At 44.9% G+C, this 11,523-nt stretch overlaps 1 long non-coding RNA gene across 1 annotated transcript; it reads left to right on the forward strand.

Moving 5' to 3' along the window:
- The first annotated feature begins 8,310 nt into the window (after positions 1–8,310).
- LOC149457492 (uncharacterized) lies at positions 8,311–8,954 on the forward strand. The gene is made up of 2 exons (XR_016313623.1): positions 8,311–8,426; positions 8,771–8,954. It is a non-coding gene; the product is annotated as an uncharacterized LOC149457492 (long non-coding RNA).
- Positions 8,955–11,523: the final 2,569 nt, after the last annotated feature.

Below are 11,523 nucleotides of genomic sequence, written 5' to 3' on the forward strand. Positions count from 1 at the left end.
GACTTGTAGTTCTGCAATCCCCGGACAGACAACGCTACCACGCTGTAAATTTTTAGAAATGAGATTCTGATGGCCCTGACAATACTGAAGTGATATTGTTTTTTATTTTTACGTTTGTTTTTTATTTTTAGAAATGAGTGACCTAAAAAAAAAAAAAAAAGAAGGCACAAAATGACTACATTCTGTAAAAAATATATTCTGCTGAGACTTGTAGTTCTGCAGTTCCAGGACAGACAACGCTACCACACTGTAAATTTTTAGAAATGAGATTCTGATGGCCCTGACAATACTGAAGTGATATTGTTTTTTATTTTTACGTTTGTTTTTTATTTTTAGAAATGAGTGACCTAAAAAAAAAAAAAAAAGAAGGCACAAAATGACTACATTCTGTAAAAAATATATTCTGCTGAGACTTGTAGTTCTGCAGTTCCAGGACAGACAACGCTACCACACTGTAAATTTTTAGAAATGAGATTCTGATGGCCCTGGCAATACTGAAGTGATCGTTCGTTTTTTATTTTTATGTTTTTTTAATTTTTAGATATAAGTGCTCTAAAAAAAAACAAAAAAAAAAACAAAAAAAAAGGCACAATATGACTACATCTTTTAAAAAATATATTCTGCTGAGACTTGTAGTTCTGCAATCCCCGGACAGACAACGCTACCACACTGTAAATTTTTAGAAATGAGTTTCTGATGGCCCTGGCAATACTGAAGTGATCGTTCGTTTTTTATTTTTATGTTTATTTTTATGTTTGTTTTTTAGAAATGAGTGCTCTAAAAAAAAAAAAAAAAAAGGCACAAAATGACAAAATGACTACATCCTTTAAAAAATATATTCTGCTGAGACTTGTAGTTCTGCAATCCCCGGACAAACAACGCTACCACACTGTAAATTTTTTGAAATGAGTTTCTGATGGCCCTGGCAATACTGAAGTGATCGTTCGTTTTTTATTTTTATGTTTATTTTTATGTTTGTTTTTTAGAAATGAGTGCTCTAAAAAAAAAAAAAAAAAAAGGCACAAAATGACAAAATGACTACATCCTTTAAAAAATATATTCTGCTGAGACTTGTAGTTCTGCAATCCCAGGACAGACACGCTGTAAATTACAGCCCCGACCTATAACACAATCATTTTCAATCGCTGGTGGATACGAAGCCTTTTATGATTTAAACTTAGCAACAAATTACAGAAGGTGTAAATCTATCTGACAGCTGAGACATTATTAAATATCTGAAATTCAAGAAGAAAAATCGGGGGAGGGGGAGGAGAAAAAAAAAAAACCAGTGCAGAGTTGCAGGAGTTTCCTTCCTTTAGTCTTAACAGTAAAAAGTGCTGAATATGCACAGATTGTGCACATTAATAATAATAGCGGGCTGGATAGATGCACCTCAGCACAATTCTAATTTAATGAGAAACAATAAAATTGTTTTTCCGAGGGGGCCTATTTAGAGCTACAGAATGTAGATATTAAAGTTTGGAGATTTATATTCTTTCCATTAAGGTATGCTGATGTGCATTTTCAGGAGTTCAAAGCTGTATGCTTCAGAACAATTCCACTATCACTCTTCCTCGGGCCCAGAGGATTCTGGGTAATCCTGATTACAGGAACAAAGGTTTAACATGAATCAGAAGGGATAATGCCGAAAGTGTCATGCAATAAAAGGCGGTGAAATCGAGGTGCGGGATCGCCGCGTTCTGTGCAACGCGAACCTATCAATGGAGCAGAGTAGGGCGCATGCGGGGGGAGGGGGGAGCTGTGCCTTTCCATATAGATATCTATCAACATGTTACGCTGATCTCCAGACAGGTATGTAAAAAAAAAACACACACCAAATAATGTAGTTATGTATTTATAAAAAAAAAAAAACAAGAATTAAATGTATTTTCTGCTGAAAGCACCCAATCTGAGTTGGCATTAGCCTCTTGTAATCCACTGTACAGGAGAAGCGGGGGAAGGGCAGCGCCGGGAGTCAATCAGGTGTGCTTCGTGCAAATTTGCTTACAGAGAACACGCTGGCAGGAGGAGAAAGCAGAGTGAGCTGCGGCTCTAGGGGCTCTTTCATGTTCAGGGTGGAGTGCGGTGACCTCTGATCAGGGGCAAACTGACAATTCATGGGGCCCCCGGGCAATAGGGGATCATGGGGCCCCTGTGTCCTTGCCCAAACTCAAAAAAGCCTATGAAAAAGGTACCAGGGGCATCTCATGGGGCCCCCTACTGACCCCAGGCCCTCGGGCAGTGCCTGAGTTTCCAATTGGTCAGTCCGCCCCAGCCTCTGATTCGGATTGGACATTTATCCCTTATTCACACTGATGCGGTGCGGAATTTGGGGCGTTTTCTGTGCGAATTTCGCACGGCATCAGAATTAAGATGTATAGAGGAGGATAAAACTGAGATGTTTAGGAGAACATGGAGTGGCTGGATGAAATATGGGACCTCCGAATAATATATGGAATTATTGAGAGTAAATGTAGGACAGAAGACTTGATAGTACTAAGAAAGTATAAAGGTTTAAAAACGGATGACCTCCAGATGCCGATGGTTTTCAGGGTAGAGAGAGGCTGGGGGGGTATGGGTGTTGGGGTGGTGGGGAGGGGGGTGGGAAGGGATATAGATAACAAAAAAAATTATTATATATCTTTACGAAGAGTAACGTGTTTTTATAATGTTTCTGTATATTGTGTAAAGAAATAAAAATATAAATAAAAAAAAAAAAGAATCACTCCCCATTCATGCGAACCGCTGCGATTGTGTATGTTAACAACACCCCAAAAGCAATCCACAAAACGCGGTGCGATGTGCAGAATCGGATCCCATAGGTGTGAATACCCGTGCGATCCGATTCTAGTGCGGACCCAAAAAAGGGTCCTCCACCTGCGGGTGTGTATGTTAACAACACCCCAAAAGCAATCCACAAAACGCGGTGCGATGTGCAGAATCAGATCCCATAGGTGTGAATACCCATGTGATCCAATTCTAGTGCAGACCCAAAAAAGGGTCCTCCACCTTTTTGGTGTGGGTGCGATGAGAGCCATACAAAATGTACGACTCCGATCGCACCGCACACAAATCGCATGTGATTCGCACAGGAATGCGGTGCGGTTCCTATATATGTGAACACGCGTGACGCGGGGCGAGCGCTACATGTGCATTTAAACTGCTTCTTTTCCTGGAGTTCCGTTTCGTTTCCGTTTCGTTGCGAAGCAATATTTTCTGCCGAATTTGCGACCAGGGGCGGGCTGACAACTCATGGGGCCCCCAGGCAATAGGGGGTCATGGGGCCCCTGTGTCCTTGCCCAAACTCAAAAAAGCCTATGAAAAAGGTACCAGGGGCATCTCATGGGGCCCCCTACTGACCCCGGGCCCTCGGGCAGTGCCCGAGCTTCCAAATGGTCAGTCCGCCCCTGTTTGCGAGCTAACTTACTGCTGCAAACGGACCATTGGCCTCTTTCTGCACTGGGGTATTTCATGGATACATTGCGCCCTGCTGCCTGGATCGCTTTGTTCGGGGATCAGCGATGTTTTGGAGGTGCGGGCGTTTTCCGTGCGATTGCTTAGGTAACAGAATCAGGTTTATTCGCTAAGCTCCTGTGCCACGAGGGCACGGCTCCGAGCAAAACGGTCTGAAATTACGGGGGAGCCATAATGCATTTTCTCTAACTGCCCTGACTGCAGACATCACACATTTTCATCGGTTTCCAAGGTATCAATCATTCCTCAATCAGTGATTTAAGGCTGAGCGGTGCGGAGCGGCAGAGGTTTGGTGAGACCCATTGTTCTGCGATTCTGCTTTTACGGCGTTCTATTCTCTCCGTGACCTCAGTAAGAGATGCTCTGAAATTTGTTGTACTTGTGAAAACTATTTCTTCATCAAAGCGAGGATCTTTCTTCATCACCTGAACCTTGAAATACAGAGCTATATACAATGATAATTGAGCGCATCAAGCGGCCATTCCTGGACTAGGATAGGACCATTCAGCCTGGTAGGTAACCGATACAGGTGTGTTCACTAGGGCAGTGCTCTCCAAACTGCAGCCCACAGGATGGATACGGCCTTTGCTTTGAACACCCTCTGACACCGACAATGGGTTATTATTCCAACTATGGGGCACTATTCCTCCAACTGACACCAATGATGGGACACTATTCCTCCCACTGACACCAATGATGGGACACTATTCCTCCCACTGACACCAAAGATGGGACACTATTCCTCCCACTGATACCAATGATGGAGCACTATTCCTCCCACTGACACCAATGATGGGGCACTATTCCTCCCACTGACCCCAATGATGGGACACTATTCCTCCCACAGACACCAATGATGGGGCACTATTCCTCCCACTGACACCAATGATGGGGCACTATTCCTCCCACTGATACCAATGATGGGGCACTATTCCTCCCACTGATACCAATGATGGGGCACTATTCCTCCCACTGATACCAATGATGGAGCACTATTCCTCCCACTGATACCAATGATGGGGCACTATTCCTCCCACTGATACCAATGATGGAGCACTATTCCTTCCACTGATACCAATGATGGGGCACTATTCCTCCCAATGATACTAATGATGGGACACTATTCCTCCCACTGACACCAATGATGGGGTAATGTTCCTTCCACTGACACCAATGATGGGGTAATGTTCCTTCCACTGACACCAATGATGGGGCACTATTCCTCCCACTGACACCAATGATGGGGTAATGTTCCTTCCACTGACACCAATGATGGGACACTATTCCTCCCACTGATACCAATGATGGGACACTATTCCTCCCACTGACACCAATGATGGGGCACTATTCCTCCCACTGATACCAATGATGGGGCACTATTCCTCCCACTGACACCAATAATGGGGCACTATTCCTCCCACTGACACCAATGATGGGGCACTATTCCTCCCACTGATACCAATGATGGGGCACTATTCCTCCCAATGATACTAATGATAGGACACTATTCCTCCCACTGACACCAATGATGGGGCACTATTCCTCCCACTGATACCAATGATGGGGCACTATTCCTCCCAATGATAATAATGATAGGACACTATTCCTCCCACTGATACCAATGATGGGGCACTATTCCTCCCAATGATAATAATGATAGGACACTATTCCTCCCACTGATACCAATGATGGGGCACTATTCCTCCCAATGATAATAATGATAGGACACTATTCCTCCCACTGACACTAATGATGGGGCACTATTCCTCCCACTGACACCAATGATGGGGCACTATTCCTCCCACTGACACCAATGATGTGGTAATGTTCCTTCCACTGATACCAACAATTGACAACAATGGGTCACTATTCCTCCCAATTATACAATTGATTGGGCACTATTCCTCCTTACCACAATTTTTTTACCCCAATAACCACCAAGCCTGAGGCATTGTTTACTCCTACTGGCCACAATCTGCTCCCCCCCCCCCCAAGTCGTCTAAAGGACAGTAAATTGGTCCTTTGTTTGGAAGGTTCTGAGACCTCTTGTTGGTCTGTAAACAGGTGTTTGAGAAGCATTTGTAGACATGGTGACCTCAGTAGCCACCACTTTACAACCCTGTCCTGAAGACCAGAACGGATGTATTTGCCATACATCATCTATGAGCTAGAACCACGGGTGGAAAGGCTGTAGGAACAATCATTTCAAAAATGTAAATATTTTGGTTTCTTTTCCATTTTTTTTGTTTCTCCTTCCCATTGCTGGACATTTGTGGCTCATTTCATCTCCGGGATATAGCCTTGTCCTGTAGGGAGCAGAGATGACTCTACCCTATCCCTGGCTGTCAATGACGAATACCAAGGTCCTTCTATAAATCTTTGCTGGGCCTCTTGTACTAAGGAGACAGGGACTATTCCCATCCTGAGGGTAAAACTGTGTAATTATGTTACCGCAGTAGAGATTATTTATAAAAACAACCTGTTGGGACCCTTTCAGCATTCACTTCATTCTGCAAATATATGATTTCAAGTCCGTTAGCCAACCGCAGAGTACCAAGGAGGGCAGGAAACTTCTCAATTAACCTGGGGACCCTCATTGGCCGTAAAACTAGACACAATCCGGCTTTCTCGGCACACAAAGCGGATTTTGATATCTTTGTAACCAAGAAAATGTTTATTAAATGTGCCCACTGATCGGCGAATGAATATTTATACGAACAAATGAATGCGGCGTCCTCCATATTACCCTTAATTACCAACTGCTTAAATTCTTATTTGCCGGAGCATAATAAGATATATTTCTGCTATTCACATTTGCAAACATCTTATCAAAGTGTGTCGGAGATGAAATGCGATAATGATGCTCTTGTTCGCTAATATGATAATTGAGTCGGAACAATGGAAAAAAATATGAATTTCAAATCAGACTGGCAAACAGTGAGGTGGCTCGCGTAACTGGATCCAGGCTCATTTGTGAATCTTTCAATGATGCTGCTGTCTGCGGCTCCCAACAATCTCTCTTTCATGATGAGACTAGGCATCTAGTTTTAATTCTGCTCGTGAGGGCGGCCCGTTATTCCTCTGTGAAGTTCGTATTGTCATTTGTATGACTGGCTCTGGAATAGGTGTGTTTGATCAATTTGTAATAGTTTATCTCTCTCCTGACAGGGTAAATCTTGAGAGTTTTACTTAAAGGGAACCTCTCCTTAGACAAAAAAAGGAAAATGAACCAACATTAGGGCCTGTTTCGCAAGGCTTTTTGTCTATGGATATCAGAATGCACCGGTCAATGAATTTCCAATGGTCTCAGAAACGACTCAAACTGATGTAACGCTGATGCCATCAACACAAGCCCAAAGCCCGTTGCCACAGGCCCTTATTGTGAAATAGAAGGCCCTGTATGGTGTTGATGGTATCTTTGCTTTGGCTAACTGGAGTTCCAGTATGGCTTTGTAGTTACTGAATCCAGGGAACTCCTGTCATCCAAAGCAAAAGATGCCCCAAACACCACAAAGTGCCTTCTATTTCATAATAAGGGCCTGTGTCAACAGGCCTTGGGCTTGTGTTCATGGCATCTGTGTTACATCAGTTTGAGTTATTTTTTAGATCACCTAGGTTTCTCATTTACACATGGTGAGGAGTTCCAGGATTTATGGCTGACGCGCTGGAAACAAACTTTTGGTTTTCTCAGAATCTTAATAAGACTTGCTCTCGGTCATGGAAAACAGAGGTTTTGTGAAGAGGCTTTGGGATAAAGCCTCCAGTCCTAAATCCACATCTTATCATGCAGCGATACCTCATTATTATTCTCAGATGTGCACATACAGAGCCTAACTAAATTGACAGGTGCTGCTCGAGCCTCCACTGGGTCAGCTTATGTAAAAACCGCTTGGAGTCCACACAAGGACAGAGTTCAACCCAGCTCTAGACATCTAATGGAAAAGAGAGAAGGCCTGGAAGTCTCTAGAAAACCTCGTAATAAGGTGTATGACAGTCTGAGCCTGGGATCCAACCAAGCCATGCCCCAACACATTTCACTCTGCCCACAAAGCTTAGCCATGGGGATTCCCATGGTCCCAATGACTAAGCTCCATGGACGAAGTGAAATTGAGGGTGTAGCCTGGTTGGAACCCAGGTTGAGGCTGTCATACACCTTCTCACTGGGTTTGCAGAGATGTGCGACTTCCAAGACTTCTCCCTTTTCCATTAGATTTGCACATACAGACTTAAAATATTTGAGCTGACTGATGCTCAGGGCCCTCTGCTGTCAGAGCCTGCTGCTGTGTGAAAAGGCTGACTGTTTGCAGGACACTAAAAAGGTAGAAGGGCTGTCTGTTTCCTGGTAACCTATTAGGGGGTGCCCTGTTAGACAAGAACTGACCCAAGTTTAGGTGGTAGCTCAAACAAGCAGATGTTTGTTGGGTTTCTGTGGTAATGAGCTCTTGTAGACAGCCAACTCAGGGTTCTCAAGAGGGCAGAAGCCCCATCCTGCTCCTTCACCAGAGCCCCTGATGATGGGAATGGACTTGCAGCAAACTGGAACCAGGTATGCCCTGCTGACGATGCAGAGACCACTCGTGTATACAGAGTACAAATGGCAAGAAACAGAAGAGGATCTGGGAGACGAGTTGAGGCCTGGGTGGGTGGCTGGCAAGCAAAAATAGTAGACGAAGCTGGGGTCCATACACGGAAAGTCAGACACAGAATACAAATAATGCATGGCAAACCAGAAGTTTTGAGAAAATGGGAAGTCCCTCAGGCAGCGGAGGCTGTACTGAGCATGTTTTATATAGAGAAGAAAACTGGGAGGTAGGCCAGGAAGTGAAAGAAGGGAAAGGGATATACAGTAAATCCACAGAAGAGTGCTCAATGCCCATAGGTGAACACAGAAGCCAACAGCACATGTGAATGAAATCATGGGTCCACCACAGCAAGAGCACTGCAACAAGGAGGTAAGAATTGCACGGGCAGGAAACTGCTGGCTAAACCCTGACAATTTTACGTTTGTTTTATTCTACGGACTTGCTGAGCAAAGCCCTTCTGCCTAAAACTGTACTTGTTTACTGCCTTGCCAAATGCAAGTACAGAACAAACCTGCATGGACTGTTCCAAGGTGTCCCTATCTCTTGAATGGTTTACCCCTGCTAATACCAATTGATACTTTCCTCCTTAAATATATAAGCACACCCCTTCACATCCAACATTGTAACATGGACACCTCAATAGCCTATTATGAAACACTTTATTTATGAATAATTCTTAACATTTCCTGAGTATTGTTAATATGTTTCTCAAGGATTTTCCGGTCCATCATTTCAAGACATCTATGCATGATGACAAGAGTTTCCAGGCAACCTGTTCTAGATAACCCCTCCGCACTTCATGCTCAGTTCTGCATCATCATTAGAATTAATGAAGAGTGTAAAGCTGCGGACTGGACCACTTCAAGACTTTTCCTTCTTAATAAAACCTACAATGCATATCTGGGTTCAGTCCGTTTACTTCAGGGTACAATATTATTGGTCATTAGGAATGGTAATTATTAGCAATGGGGTATTTGTACAGCTAATGTTTGTCAGTGATATTACCCTAAATTCAGCTGGATAACTACCAGGCATGGAAGCCAGTGGTGGAGATGGTGAACAGGGCCGTAGATAAGGGGGTACCACCAGTTCTCCTGTATGGGGCCCAGGCCAGCAGGAGGGCCCAGGCAGCTGGGATGACCAGGTGTGGGCAGGGAGTGTGATCGGCATAGCAGAGGGGCAATTACTGGAACCGACCCCCTGTATGGCTCTCTCTGCAGCAGCTGAAAGCTGGATTCCTCTCATCTACCTCCCACTGGCTTTCAGCTGCTGCAGAGAGAGCCATACAGGGGATCAATTTTAGTAATTGCCCCCGCCTTCACCCATCACCCTCCCTGTACACCATACATTTCCCTCTGCTGCCCAGGCTCCCCTGAGTGCCCCCACCCCTGCAGTGCTGCCACCAGCAGCTACTAGCACAGAATTGGAGCCTTCAGGATGGAGAGTGGGGGAAGGGTCTAGTAAATGTCACATTTACCAGCCCCTTTCCTTTCTTGAATGAACACAATGAGTGATCAGTACAGACCACTCACTGTGTTTATTCATAACAGAAGCATAGTACACTGTGTTTTCAGAGGGGGATTGAACCATATCAGGTTAGATGTATGGGGCCTGGGGGTTGCTAACAGCAGCCCTGATGGGGAGTATATGCTACTGGTACAGGAAATGTTAATAAAGTTGTACGTTGGTTAGTAAATATAATATCCCAGGGCACAGAATAGAATCTCATAGAATAGGTGCAAGAACTCTCCTCTTCTGAGTCACCTCTTGTCTCCGCCCCCTACCCACCTCCGAGCACTGTACCTTGGGTTCACCCCCTACCCACCTCCGAGCACTGTACCTTGGGTTCACCCCCTACCCAACTCCGAGCACTGTACCTTGGGTTCACCCCCTACCCACCTCCGAGCACTGTACCTTGGGTTCACCCCCTACCCAACTCCGAGCACTGTACCTTGGGTTCACCCCCTACCCACCTCCGAGCACTGTACCTTGGGTTCACCCCCTACCCACCTCCGAGCACTATACCTTGGGTTCACCCCCTACCCACCTCCGAGCACTGTACCGTGGGTTCACCCCCTACCCACCTCCGAGCACTGTACCTTGGGTTCACCCCCTACCCACCTCCGAGCACTGTACCTTGGGTTCACCCCCTACCCACCTCCGAGCACTGTACCGTGGGTTCACCCCCTACCCACCTCCGAGCACTGTACCTTGGGTTCACCCCCTACCCACCTCCGAGCACTGTACCTTGGGTTCACCCCCTACCCACCTCCCAGTACCACACCTTTTTGTGAATGCAGAACCAAGTATCAATTTGTGGTGCTGAGGAATTTGTATGGAATTTGAATGGAATTAATTAATGATAACAAGAATCGTAGTAAAATAAATCCCCTTTTGCCAGCAACAATAGATGCCCCCCAGCAACAATGGACCTCCAGCAGCAACAACAGATCTCCCAGCAGCCAGTACCAATAGACCTCACCCTCAACAGTAGATCCCTCCCAGCAACATAAGGCCCCTCCCCTCCAGCAACAATAGACCTTCCCAGCAACAATAGACCCCCACGCAAAAATAGATCCTCTCCAGCAACAATAGATCACCCAGCAGCCAGCATCAATAGACCCTCCAGAACACCCCAGCACCCTTGCGATTACATACATTCAGTGCTGGAGGTGCCGGAACTACGTTCCTCCTCATTCCTGCTGATAAAAAGGCCTGTACCGTCCTATCTATTTACTAATGCTAGTAGCATGAAGGATTAAAAACGGTTCAGGTTGAATGAGAGAGTGTAGTTCCATCTTAATATTCAGCTCTCATACAACCTTGCACATCACCTGAAAAGAAAAAACAGGCTGACAGTGGGTGTGCATGAATGGTCTATTAATCACTTGCCAACCAGCGGTAATACATTTACTGCTGGGTGGCGGCATGAGCAGGCACAATGATGTACCCATGCATCGCCCTGCTCATGCGCACTGGTACGCCCCGGAGGTGCGCAGTAGCATGATCCTGTGACTACTGTGTCCACAGAGATACATACTGTAACCAGTCAGTATCCCTGATCACCACCACACCAGTCATATGATGATGATGATGTACTGCGCTAATGACAGTATGTAAAAAAAACAAAATTGTATAAAAAACAAATTATATTTAATTCCTTCATTTTCCAAAAGGTTGCAACAAAAAAATTACAACTTCAAAAAACTCGCCATGCCTCTTTTTAAATACCTCAGATGGTCTACTTTCCAAAAAGTGGTCATTTGGTGGGTATTTGGCATTTTAGGACCTCAAAAAATGAGATCGGCTGTCAGTACATAAGGATTGATCAATTTTCAGACATACAGTGGGCATGGAAAGTTTGGGCACCCCAGCTAAAAATTTGTATTAATGTGCATAAAGAAGCCAAGGAAAGATGGAAAAATCTCCAAAAGGCATCAAATTACAGATTAGACATTCTTATAAT

The sequence above is a fragment of the Staurois parvus genome, unplaced genomic scaffold (assembly GCF_062004578.1).
Source record: "Staurois parvus isolate SC_StPar_1 unplaced genomic scaffold, SC_StPar_1.0 ptg000319l, whole genome shotgun sequence".
In the NCBI taxonomy this organism is placed as follows: Eukaryota; Metazoa; Chordata; class Amphibia; order Anura; family Ranidae; genus Staurois; species Staurois parvus.